Genomic DNA, 12074 nt, shown 5'->3' with positions numbered 1-12074 from the left:
GAAGGAATTCCCCTTCCAACTAGGATGAGGTGGGAAGAGAAAGGGAAAGACACAAAGAAATGTTGAATTCGAGTGGAGGGTTGTTGAGCGTCCTCATACTGAATGAATGCCTTGATTTCAGCAAGACAGGCTTGGGGAAAGGCAATACAGATAAATACAGAAGTCAGAAGACAAGGGAAAATTAGTTGAAAACTTTGTCTTTGGACTCCTGGCAGCCCATGAAGGACCGTGAGAATAACATGTGTGAAGTCAGAAAGCCTCTGTGAAGACAGAGCAACTTCAGCATGAAAAAAAAGGAGTGAGAGGAATCACAACTGGCAAGAAAGAACTTGAATGTGGAATATGCTCTTCTGTTCCAACATCTCCTGTAGGGCTGCTCCAAAGTATCAAGCCTTCCCTAGTCCCCTAAATTAAATTTAAACTCTCCTTTCCTGCCCTGGCCTGATAGCTCCACTGGTTAGAGCATCTGCCCAAAGCTCAGAGGTTGCCAGTTGGATTCCTGGGCAGGGCACATGTCTCTCTTTCTCTCCTAAAATCTCTGGCTAAGCCTGACCTATGGTGGTGCAGTGGATAAAGCGTTGACCTGGAAATGCTGAGGTAGCTGGTTTGAAACCCTGGGCTTGCCTGGTCAAGGCACATATGGGAGTTGATGCTTCCAGCTCCTCCCCCCTTCTCTCTCTCTCTCTCTCCTCTCTGTCTCTCTCCCTCTCTCTCTCCTCTCTAAAAATGAATAAATAAATAAATTAATTTAAAAAATCTCTGGCTAAAATAAAAAAATAGAAATTTAAAAATTCTCCTTTCCTCCAGTTTTCCAGTGCCTTACCTGTTCCAGCGCATATATTGTTGGTTTTGCCTTGGTCACCTGTCTGTAGCACAAAGCCCATCCCCAGGACAGAGGAAACATAAGCGGTCACCGAGTGAACATGGCCTTCCAGAAGTGAGAGCCACGAGATGTTAAAGAGACTGCGAAGAAATTGTGAGAGCAGTGATCCAGTTTCACTGGCATCTCAGGCAAGCCGAGAGGACGTCTTCCTGTCTGAAGTGTGCACACACAAGCATGTGGCCACATATGCCCAGACAACCACAGGGCCCCCCAAGAGGCGCTTCACTCCTACCCCATTGAAGTGCACAAGTGACTCATTTTTCTGCTGCAGCCAACTCAGCCAGAAACTGTTCTAAGCTAAAAATTTTCGCAGGTTTGGACTCTGGCTTGTAATAAAACTCCTATCTTTGATTTTAGTGTTAGTGACCAACTAAATCATTTATCTCCTGCCTTTATACTGGATTTTCAGATCAAGATGCAAATACCTGGAAATTGTATGAAATTGTGGTCAAAAAGCTCATGAGCCGATTCTGGTTTCCCTGGTCACTCTCTATGGAACATGTGGCCAGTTACATCCCCTAACCGTGGTCTCGGTTTCTTTGTGTGTTGTATACAAGGTTCATATTTTCATCATTCAAACACTTACTTTGTTCCAACTATGCACAAAGCAGTTTGCTAGCTCTAAAAGAAATAAAGTATCAAGGAGCTTATAGGAGTGAAGGCAACATGAACACCACAAAGACCAGAAAGTGTGGAAACAGAATGGCAAGCAGTGCTTTATTTTTATTTGTATTTATTTTTTTGGAATGGGAAGAGGAGCAGGAGTGGGAGAAATACTCTGTCTCAATTGAGGTAACAAAGTGCTGGTATTTGGGGGACATGGCAAAAGAGAGACTTGTTCTTTTCTTTTTCTTGCTTCCTGTTCCTGTCAGCATTCTAGAGATGACAGCTGGTCCAGGAGCAGCAGTTCCATTTGCAGCATTTATACACTTTCAGTCCCAGTCTCACAACATCCCCCAGGGATGTCAGCCTTGCAGCCCCAAATGCCAACACCCTCTCCTTCTTCCCACCATTCCGTCTCTTTCATGCAGCCCCTACTGCCCTGCAGGCCAAAGAGAAATATGCTCTGTGGTCCCAGTGACCGAAGCAGAGTTTAAAAGGGTGAGTTTGAAACTGAAGACCAACAGCTTAAGAACCTGCACGGAATTTAAAAATAAAGGTGTTAGGTATTCTTAAGTGTACACTACATCCTGTGATGGAATAAATCCTTTGGTTATTTCCTTTGTGTCTTTTCTTCTTGGCCTAGTCTCTCTTCCTAAACAATCTCTTCCATGGCTTCAAGTATAGTCTCTATGACATTACCCCCAAATTTCTATTTCAAAGGCAGACCACGTTTCTTCACAGCAGGCCTGTATATCCAACTGTCTTCTCTGGATCTTCTCCCCCGTGTCTCCCAGGCCCCTCAAACATAATGTGTCCAAACCCACTCTTTCCTGGAACCAGCTCCTCCTGCACGTCTCCTACTTTCATAAACATTCCACCGATGTGTTCCTCGCTTTTCATATTCATTTAGTACCAAGTTCTGTGGGTCTACCTTCTCGGTATCATTGGATGTCTTTCTAACTTCTCTTCCTACCTGCTAGGCCTGCCCTGGTCCAAGCTACCATCTTCTTTCTCTTGGGATTTGCAATAGCTTCTGAAGTAATTTCCTGAAACCACTTTTGCTTCCTGACAGTGCCATCTTCTCTGTGGTCCTTTAAAATATGATCATAACATGCCCTGGCCAGATAGCTCAGTTGGTTAGAGCACTATCCCAAAGCATACAAGTTGCAGGTCCAACCCTTGGTCAGGGCACATACAGGAAGAGATTGATGTTCCTCTCTTTCTCTCTTATTCTCTCTCTGAAATCAGTAAAGTAAACATTTGAAATCTGATCATAACATTTCTATGTTTAAAACCCTTCACTCGTTCCGCATTGCTCTGAGGATAAAGTCTAACATCTTGACCATGGCTTTCACAGCTTTGAACGATTGAACTCTGTGTACCTTCTCAAACCATTTTAACTGCCCTCCTTCTTACCATTGATAGGCTATGGGTCTGTTTTCAGTCATTTGAAAGCTCCATTCCTGTCTGGCCTCAGAGCCTTTAATGAATAAATGAAGGAGTGAGTGACAAGAAAGCTATTTTAAGAGGCAGCACAGCAGAATAGGAAATCACATTGGATTAACAGCCACAGACATGAGTTCTAACCCTGCTTTCATCATTTTCTGGGAACTCTTCAGCAATAATACATGTCATTGAGCTTCAGTGTCCACTCCTTCACACAAAGAGATAATAGACTGAGATTTCTGCAGTTTCCAAGTGCAGCGAGTACTTTCTGTGCTGACTCCAGTTCTAGAAGAAAGAGCAACGCCTTCCCTGGGCTTCCAGATTCACCCTTCCCAGGTCCTGCCAACCTCACCACCTCTAGTCTGATTGAAGAGCAAACTCCCTGTCATCACCACCAAGCTAGCAGTCGATGGATCTGCTCAGGAGATTAAGAAAGAAGAGAGGTTAATATGTGCCAAGCTTCCAGCAAAGACAGGAAACAAGTCCTCCTGAAACAACTTCCTTTCTGAGGTTCAAGAATCATGGAGACAATTTAATGCAAGTCCCTGAACTTTTCCCATCCCCAAAGCTCTCAGCACCACACAAACCCTCAGCTTGTTCAGCACAGGCTCCAGGATGGGTTTGGGCCCGCTCGAATGTGGGTGTGTCAGGCATTCTGGAAATTCATGTCAAACTAAATCACTTCTCTACCACAGGAAGGTCTGAATCACACACTGACAAGTTGTCTGGTTTTCCCATCCCACTCCTTGAACTATTCCTTCCCTGAACCCCAGTGCACCCCAGAGATCCATGCACCCTCTGTGCAAGTGGCGCCCAGCTCTGGCCAGAAAAACCTAGCTTCCCGGTGCCCCAGGCTACTCTCAGTCACAAGTCCTTCAGTCTGGGGGTCTGACAGGTGTCCCTAAGCAGCACAGTTATATCTAGAACTACAAGAAGTATTTGCCCCCAGAGAACCTGTGGCCCAATTGAATTATAATACTACCTATTTGATCTATGCCAGCAAGGCACAGATCTTCCCACATGTAGGAAGCTAAGAAGAAAATGTGAGCTATCATAGGCTTCCTCAGAGAATCATGCTTACTTGGTCACAGTTCTTTTTTTTTTTTTTTTTTTAAGATTTTATTTATTGATTTTTAGAGAGAGGAGAGAGAGAGAAAGGGAATGGGGGGGATGAGGAGTGGGAAGCATTAATTTATAGTTGCTTCTTGTATGTGCCTTGACCAGGCAAGCTCTGGGTTATGAACCAGTAACCTCAGCATTCCAGGCCAACACTCTATCCACTACGCTACCTACCATAGGTCAGGCATTTGTCACATTTCTGAGATGGAGTGACCTGCCACCTTGCTCAGCTTAGCATATTCCAGCTGCATTAAGATTGTGTGTTTTCTTTTTGCTGATGATATGATCCTATACATCGAAAACCCGAAGGACTCCACAAAAAGATTATTAGAAACAATAAACCAATACAGTAAGGTCGTAGGATACAAAATTAACATACAAAAGTCCATAGCCTTTCTATATGCCAACAATGAAATATTAGAAAACGAACTCAAAAAAATAATCCCCTTCACGATTGCAACAAAAAAAATAAAATACCTAGGAATAAACATAACAAAGAATGTAAAGGACCTATATAACGAAAACTACAAGGCATTATTAAGAGAAATAGAAAAAGACACAATGAGATGGAAAAATATTCCTTGTTCTTAGATAGGAAGAATAAATATAATTAAAATGGCCATATTACCCAAAGCAATATATAAATTTAATGCAATTCCCATCAAAATTTCTATGAGATTTTTTAAAGAAATGGAACAAAAAATCATCAGATTTATATGGAACTATAAAAAACCCCGAATAGCCAAAACAATCCTAAGGAAAAAGAATGAAGCTGGGGGCATTACAATACCTGACTTTAAACTATATTATAGGGCCATGATAATCAAAACAGCATGGTATTGGCAGAAAAATAGACACTCAGACCAATGGAACAGAATAGAAAGCCCAGAAATAAAACCACATATATATGGTCAAATAATCTTTGATAAAGGGGCCAACAACACACAATGGAGAAAAGAAAGCCTCTTCAACAAATGGTATTGGGAAAACTGGAAAGCCACACGCAAAAGAATGAAACTCGACTACAGCCTGTCCCCGTGTACTAAAATTAATTCAAAATGGATCAAAGACCTAAATATAAGACCTGAAACAATAAAGTACATAGAAGAAGACATAGGTACTAAAATCATGGACCTGGGTTTTAAAGAACATTTTATGAACTTGACTCCAATGGCAAGAGAAGTGAAGGCAAAGATAAATGAATGGGACTACATCAGAATAAAAAATTTTTGCTCAGCAAGAAAAACTGATATCAAAATAAACAGACAGCCAACTAAATGGGAAATGATATTTTCAAACAACAGCTCAGATAAGGGCCTAATATCCAAAATTTACAAAGAACTCATAAAACTCAACAACAAACAAACAAACAATCCAATAAAAAAATGGGAAGAGGACATGAACAGACACTTCTCCCAGGAAGAGATACAAATGGCCAACAGATATATGAAAAGATGCTCAGCTTCATTAGTTATTAGAGAAATGCAAATCAAAACTACAATGAGATACCACCTCACCCCTGTTAGATTAGCTATTATCAACAAGACGGGTAATAGCAAATGTTGGAGAGGCTGCGGAGAAAAGGGAACTCTCATCCACTGTTGGTGGGACTGTAAAGTAGTACAACCATTATGGAGGAAAGTATGGTGATTCCTCAAAAAACTGCAAATAGAACTACCTTATGACCCAGCAATCCCTCTACTGGGTATATACCCCAAAACCTCAGAAACATTGATACGTAAAGACACATGTAGCCCCATGTTCATTGCAGCACTGTTCACAGTGGCCAAGACATGGAAACAACCAAAAAGCCCTTCAATAGAAGACTGGATAAAGAAGATGTGGCACATATACACTATGGAATACTACTCAGCCATAAGAAATGATGACATCAGATCATTTACAGCAAAATGGTGGGATCTTGATAACATTATACGGAGTGAAATAAGTAAATCAGAAAAAAACAAGAACTACATGATTCCATACATTGGTGGAACATAAAAACGAGACTAAGAGACATGGACAAGAGTGTGGTGGTTACCAGGGGTGGGGGGAGGGAGGACATGGGAGGGAGGGAGGGAGAGAGTTAGGGGGAGGGGGAGGGGCACAGAGAACTAGATAGAGGGTGGCGGAGGACAATCTGACTTTGGGCGAGGGGTATGCAACATAATTTAATGACAAAATAACCTAGACATGTTTTCTTTGAATATATGTACCCTGATTTATTAATGTCATCCCATTACCATTAATAAAAATTTATTAAAAAAAAAAAAAAAAAAAAGATTGTGTGTTTTGTTCAAGCAAAGAGTGCCCGGCTTGGTGGCCGAAAGCCAGCCCACATTCGACGCTTCAAGCCTTGTGTTTGGGGGCTGCTTCCTCCAAACACAAGGAGGAGTCTGTGCCTTTTTCTGACTTATCCAAAGGCGTTGTACGAGCCAGTGCTGGCTCTGGTCTAGCCCTCCAGATCTAGAGAGAATAATGACCATCTCAGGACGGGATACAGTTCATGTTGTGCCTTTGGCCTTCTTTTCTGAGCCCCCTGCAGAACATCATCTTATTCATCCAATGCTGTATCTGGTCATTTATTTAGTAAAGATGTATTGTGTATTTCCTCTGGGCTGGAACAGAAAACATTTCCCAAGAGAAAACACTTCAACTAGGATAATTCAAGGAGGAGGTTTATTAACAAAATAGTAATTTATAACGGTGCCATTGTAGGGAAGCCCAGGAATAGCGCGGTGACCTAGAGCAGGCAGGCTGTTACACTTCTGGACTTGAAGAGATGAGGGGAGGGTGTGCTCACTGGAATTTGGAGTAAGAATCACGTGGAGCATGTTACTCAAAGTGTGATCCGGAACTGTGCAGGTCCGCACACCGTTACCTTCCAGGAGGAGATGTGTGTGGCAACTACAAATGGATGTTAAGAAAATTTTATAACAGTTTGATGGGGCCATCTCATCAAAGTATGTGGTCAGTGTCAGCAGATGCAGTTTAGGGTTTGTACAGGAGTAGGATCTGATGAAGCCGCTGGAAAGATAGGAAAACATCTGGGAATTTATTCAGATTAAGAAGCTTGCGCCAGCTTGTAAATCAACATGCTGCTTCCTTCACTGAGAAAGTCATGTTCTCTTCCCCTCGCCAATGAAGGAAGGAAGGAAGGAAGGAAGGAAGGAAGGAAGGAAGGAAGGAAGGAAGGAAGGAAGGAAGGAAGGAAGGAAGGAAAGAAAGAAGGAAGGGAGAAAGAAGGGAAGGGAGGGAAGGAGGGAAGGAAGGAAGGAAGAAGGGGAGGGAGGGAGGGAAGGGAAGAAGGAAGGAGGGAAGGAAGGAAGGAAGGAAGGAAGGAAGGAAGGAAGGAAGGAAGGAAGGAAGTAAGTTCAGCCAGCTGAATTTTTGTCCAATATGTGACATAGTAAAAAGTGTTGATTCCTTAAAGGCTAACAAATGTATTCAGCTGAGATTATTTTCTCTATTCTGTGAAAATATGCAAGCTGATCATAAACAAGTAGAACTATATGCTGGTTGTCATCTAAGGGGAAGGTTCTGTGGGAATGTTTGAACTACAGCATAAACTGTTAGTCTTTCTGCAAAATAAGAGAGCGGTTTGGCTTCAACTTTTTCAGGTTGTGAATCAGACAGCCGGGCCTATATTTTTGTTTGATATTTGGAGTATTTTTAATCATCCTGATACTTTCACACAAGGAAGGGATACAAGCTTGGAAGAAGAGATTGTCTACAATTAGGGCAATATGCTTCATTACTTAATAATTATCAACAAAGTTGATGAAATCCGTGATGCCGCATATCTGTGAAAAGGTCAACTCCGAACACCTTACAAATTTGATAGGATATTTTCTGTTTCATTTTTCATCAAAAGAAGATCTGTACATAGGAAATGATTAGATCAAAACTATAACTTTATGGGATAAACTGTTCATATTGGCTATTGATAAAGTATTGGAAATGATGTTTGAAAAGTAACATCACTTGCCTCATTTTATACAGAAGTAAAAAATAAATAACCTGACATCTACACTATATTCTGTTGTGTCACTGCTGTCAATCCCACCTAGATTAGATAAACTAACACAAAAAAAGCAATATGTCTGTCACATTAAAAAGTTAAAACTGAGCCTGGCTGGATAGCTTAGTTGTTGAGAGTATTGTCCTGAGATTGCAAGTTCAATTCCTCACTGAACATACAAGAACAGATTGATGTTTCTGTCTCTCTCTCATATCAATCAATACATTTTTTTAAAACTTTAAAACTGATATACACATTGGTCTTTCAAAGTGTATGCAGGTATTTGATATGTATAATCACTATGTGCTTCCTGATTATTGGTTTATATAACATTGCAAAATGACAAGAATTTATATGTATAGTAGCAATTCTGTATATTAATCACCCGTATGCAGACATTCAATGAGCAACACATAGAGGTTTTATCATTCTTTCCTTTGTTTTCCTAGGTTAGGTTTCTTCTTATTATATTTTTTATAACTTTTATGACTTTAAATCTAGTCATAAAAAGCTGGTCTTATATTTTGCAAGTGATTGCTTTTGAACTTTTCTAATGACACATTTAAAAAGTTTTTTTACTGATTGATTTTTGAGAGAGAGGACGGAAGAGAAAGACACATCGATATGTTGTTCCACTTATTTATGCATTCATTGGTTGATTCTTTTTTTTTTTTTGCATTTTTCCTAAGCTGGAAACAGGGAGAGACAGTCAGACAGACTCCCGCATGCGCCCGACCGGGATCCACCTGGCACGCCCACCATGGGGCGACGCTCTGCCCACCAGGGGGCGATGCTCTGCCCATCCTGGGCGTCGCCATGTTGCGACCAGAGCCACTCTAGCACCTGAGGCAAAGGCCACAGAGCCATCCCCAGCGCCCGGGCCATCTTTGCTCCAATGGAGCCTTGGCTGCGGGAGGGGAAGAGAGAGACAGAGAGGAAGGCACGGCGGAGGGGTGGAGAAGCAAATGGGCGCTTCTCCTGTGTGCCCTGGCCGGGAATCGAACCCAGGTCCTCCGCACACTAGGCCGACGCTCTACCACTGAGCCAACTGGCCAGGGCTCATTGGTTGATTCTTGTATGTGCCCTGACCGGGGATTGATCCACAAACTGGGGGTATTGAGATGACACCAACTGAGCTAGCAGGCCAGGGCTAATAATTCATTTTTAAAGAATTAATTTTAACTGTATTACATAAAAGTATTGTTCTGTACTTGATTGGAAGTAAAAGAAAACCAACTGATGTTTTATGCCAGGTAGTGTGCAGAAGAGCAGGGCCAGATTGATGCTGTGAAATTCAGTGAGGGATACAGCCAGCCTGAGGCCTTCTCCTAAGGAGGGAGCCAGAAAAAAAATGCCAGGACCTCCATATTCCTGCTGGGGCCTCTTTCAATGTCCCAAAGCAACCAGAAGCCAGAAGGCAAAACCCCTACAGAAGCAGTCCTTCCCAGTCAGTCCCCAGGGCAGAGGACAGAATGGAGGACAGAAGGCCATCTGGATGGGACGGGCTCAGAGATCAAAGATGAAAGGAACAGTTTGTGTCCCAAGGTGTGGACTGTCTTTATGGGGCAACAGGCAGAGAAACAGTCCTGAGGCAGGGGTGGTCCGTGCTGGGATGGAAGGAACACTGGGCTCCTCTGGGAGCTCACATCTGACCCAGGGCACATCTAACCCAGCCGGGGCACTCCTTGGGCCAGAGGTGGCCAGGTATGAAGTGGCTTCCTAAAGAATGTGATATCTAAGCTGAGGAATAAAGAAAGAACATATTCCTGGCCTGTGGTGGCACGTGGATAGAGCATTAACCTGGAACACTGAGGTCGCAGGTTTGAAACCCCGGGCTTGCCGGGTCAATGCACATGTGACAAGCAATCAATGAACTACTCAAGTGAAGCAACTATGAGTTGAAACCTCTCATCCCTCCCCTTTCTCTCTCTCTCTCTCTGTAAAATCAAAAAATAAAATCTCTTTTTTTCTTTTTCTTTTCCAAATGAGAGGAGGGGAGACAGACTCCCACATGTGTCCCAACCTGGAGCTACCCAACAACCCTGGTCTGGGGCTGATGCTCAAACTATTTTTTTTTTTTTTAGCACCTGAGGCAGAGGCTCCACAGAACCATCCTCAGTGCCCAAAGCTGATATGCTTGAACCAATCGAGCCATGGCTACAGGAGAAGAAAGAGAGAGAGAGAGAGAGAAGGGGAGAGGCAGGGGTGGAGAAGCAGATAGTCATTGTTCCTGTGTGAACTGACTAGGAACTAAACCCAGGACATCCACACTCTGGGAGACGCTATACCACTGAGCCAACCAGCCAGGGCCAATAAATGAAATCTTAAAAAAAAAGATGCCCTGGCCGGTTGGCTCAGTGGTAGAGCGTCGGCCTGGCGTGCGGAAGTCTCAGGTTCAATTCCCAGCCGGGGGCACACAGGAGAAGCACCCATCTGCTTCTCCACCCCTCCCCCTCTCCTTCCTCTCTGTCTCTCTCTTCCCCTCCCGCAGCCGAGGAGCAAAGATGGCCCCGGCGCTGGGGATGGCTCCGTGGCCTCTGCCTCAGGTGCTAGAGTGGCTCTGGTCGCAAGAGACCGACGCCCCGGATGGGCAGAGCATCGCCCCCTGGTGGGCATGCCGGGTGGATCCCGGTCGGGCACATGCGGGAGTCTGTCTGACTGCCTCCCCGTTTCCAGCTTCAGAAAAAAATACAAAAAAAGGCCCTGGCCGGTTGGCTCAGCGGTAGAGTGTTGGCCTGGCGTGCAGGGGACCCGGGTTTGATTCCCAGCCAGGGCACATAGGAGAAGCGCCCATTTGCTTCTCCACCCCCTCCCCCTCCTTCCTCTCTGTCTCTCTCTTCCCCTCCCGCAGCCAAGGCTCCATTGGAGCAAAGATGGCCCGGGCGCTGGGGATGGCTCCTTGGCCTCTGCCCCAGGCTCTAGAGTGGCTCTGGTCGCGGTAGAGCGACGCCCCAGAGGGGCAGAGCATCGCCCCTTGGTGGGCAGAGCGTCGCCCCTGGTGGGCGTGTTGGGTGGATCCCAGTCAGGCACATGCGGGAGTCTGTCTGACTGTCTCTCCCCATTTCCAGCTTCAGAAAAATACAAAAAAAAAAAGAAGAAGAAGAAGAGCCTGACCAGGCGGTGGCGCAGTGGATAGAACGTTGGACTGGGATGCAGAGGACCCAGGTTCGAGACCCCAAGGTCGCCAGCTTGAGCGTGGGCTCATCTGGTTTGAGTAAAAGCTCACCAGCTTGGACCCAAGGTCGCTGGCTCGAGCAAGGGGCTACTCGGTTTGCTGAAGGCCCGTGGTCAAGGCACATATGAGAAAGCAATCAATGAACATCTAAGGTCTCACAACGCAAAACTGATGACTGCTGCTTCTCATCTCTCTCCATTCCTGTCTGTCTGTCCCTGTCTATCCCTCTCTCTGACTCTCTCTCTGTCCCTGTAAGGAAGAAAAAAAAAGAAAAAGAAGAAAAAGAAAGGACACAGTTATCTGAGAGATGGCTGATGGGGAGTTAAGAGGTGTGCCCCAGAGGGCACAGTATATACAAAGACACAGATGCTGAATGACAAGAATACAGAATGACAAGGGTGATACAGGAGCGGTAAAATTGGTCATATCATGGGGCTTGACTTTATCCTGAATTAAACCAAGTGTCAGGTTTTGCTACAGAAGGAAAGACAAGAAGATCTTGAATCACAAAGCCATAAGGAAAAGCAGGAAGCAGCAAAGTCTGGATTCAGAAAGGAGCAGAGATTATCTCAGCACCACACCCTGTGCTAAGGTCTTGATTTGTGTGAATTCCTTTAATACTCCCAGCAACACTACCAAAGAGATGCTATTACTATTCCCACTTCTTTATTATATGCAGCTTAAGTGTCTGTTTGTCGCCGATAGCTTATTGGTTGCTTGCGTAACTGTACTAGCCAATGGGGTGAAGTTGCCACGGCTGAATGCAAATTGAGCAGGTCAGGAGGAAGGTGAACATTTATTTGCATTGGCAATCATCTGCTTTTGAA

The sequence above is a fragment of the Saccopteryx leptura genome, chromosome 13, assembly GCF_036850995.1.
Source record: "Saccopteryx leptura isolate mSacLep1 chromosome 13, mSacLep1_pri_phased_curated, whole genome shotgun sequence".
In the NCBI taxonomy this organism is placed as follows: Eukaryota; Metazoa; Chordata; class Mammalia; order Chiroptera; family Emballonuridae; genus Saccopteryx; species Saccopteryx leptura.
The sequence above is the reverse complement of the archived record's forward strand: the minus strand, read 5'-3'. Positions refer to the sequence as shown.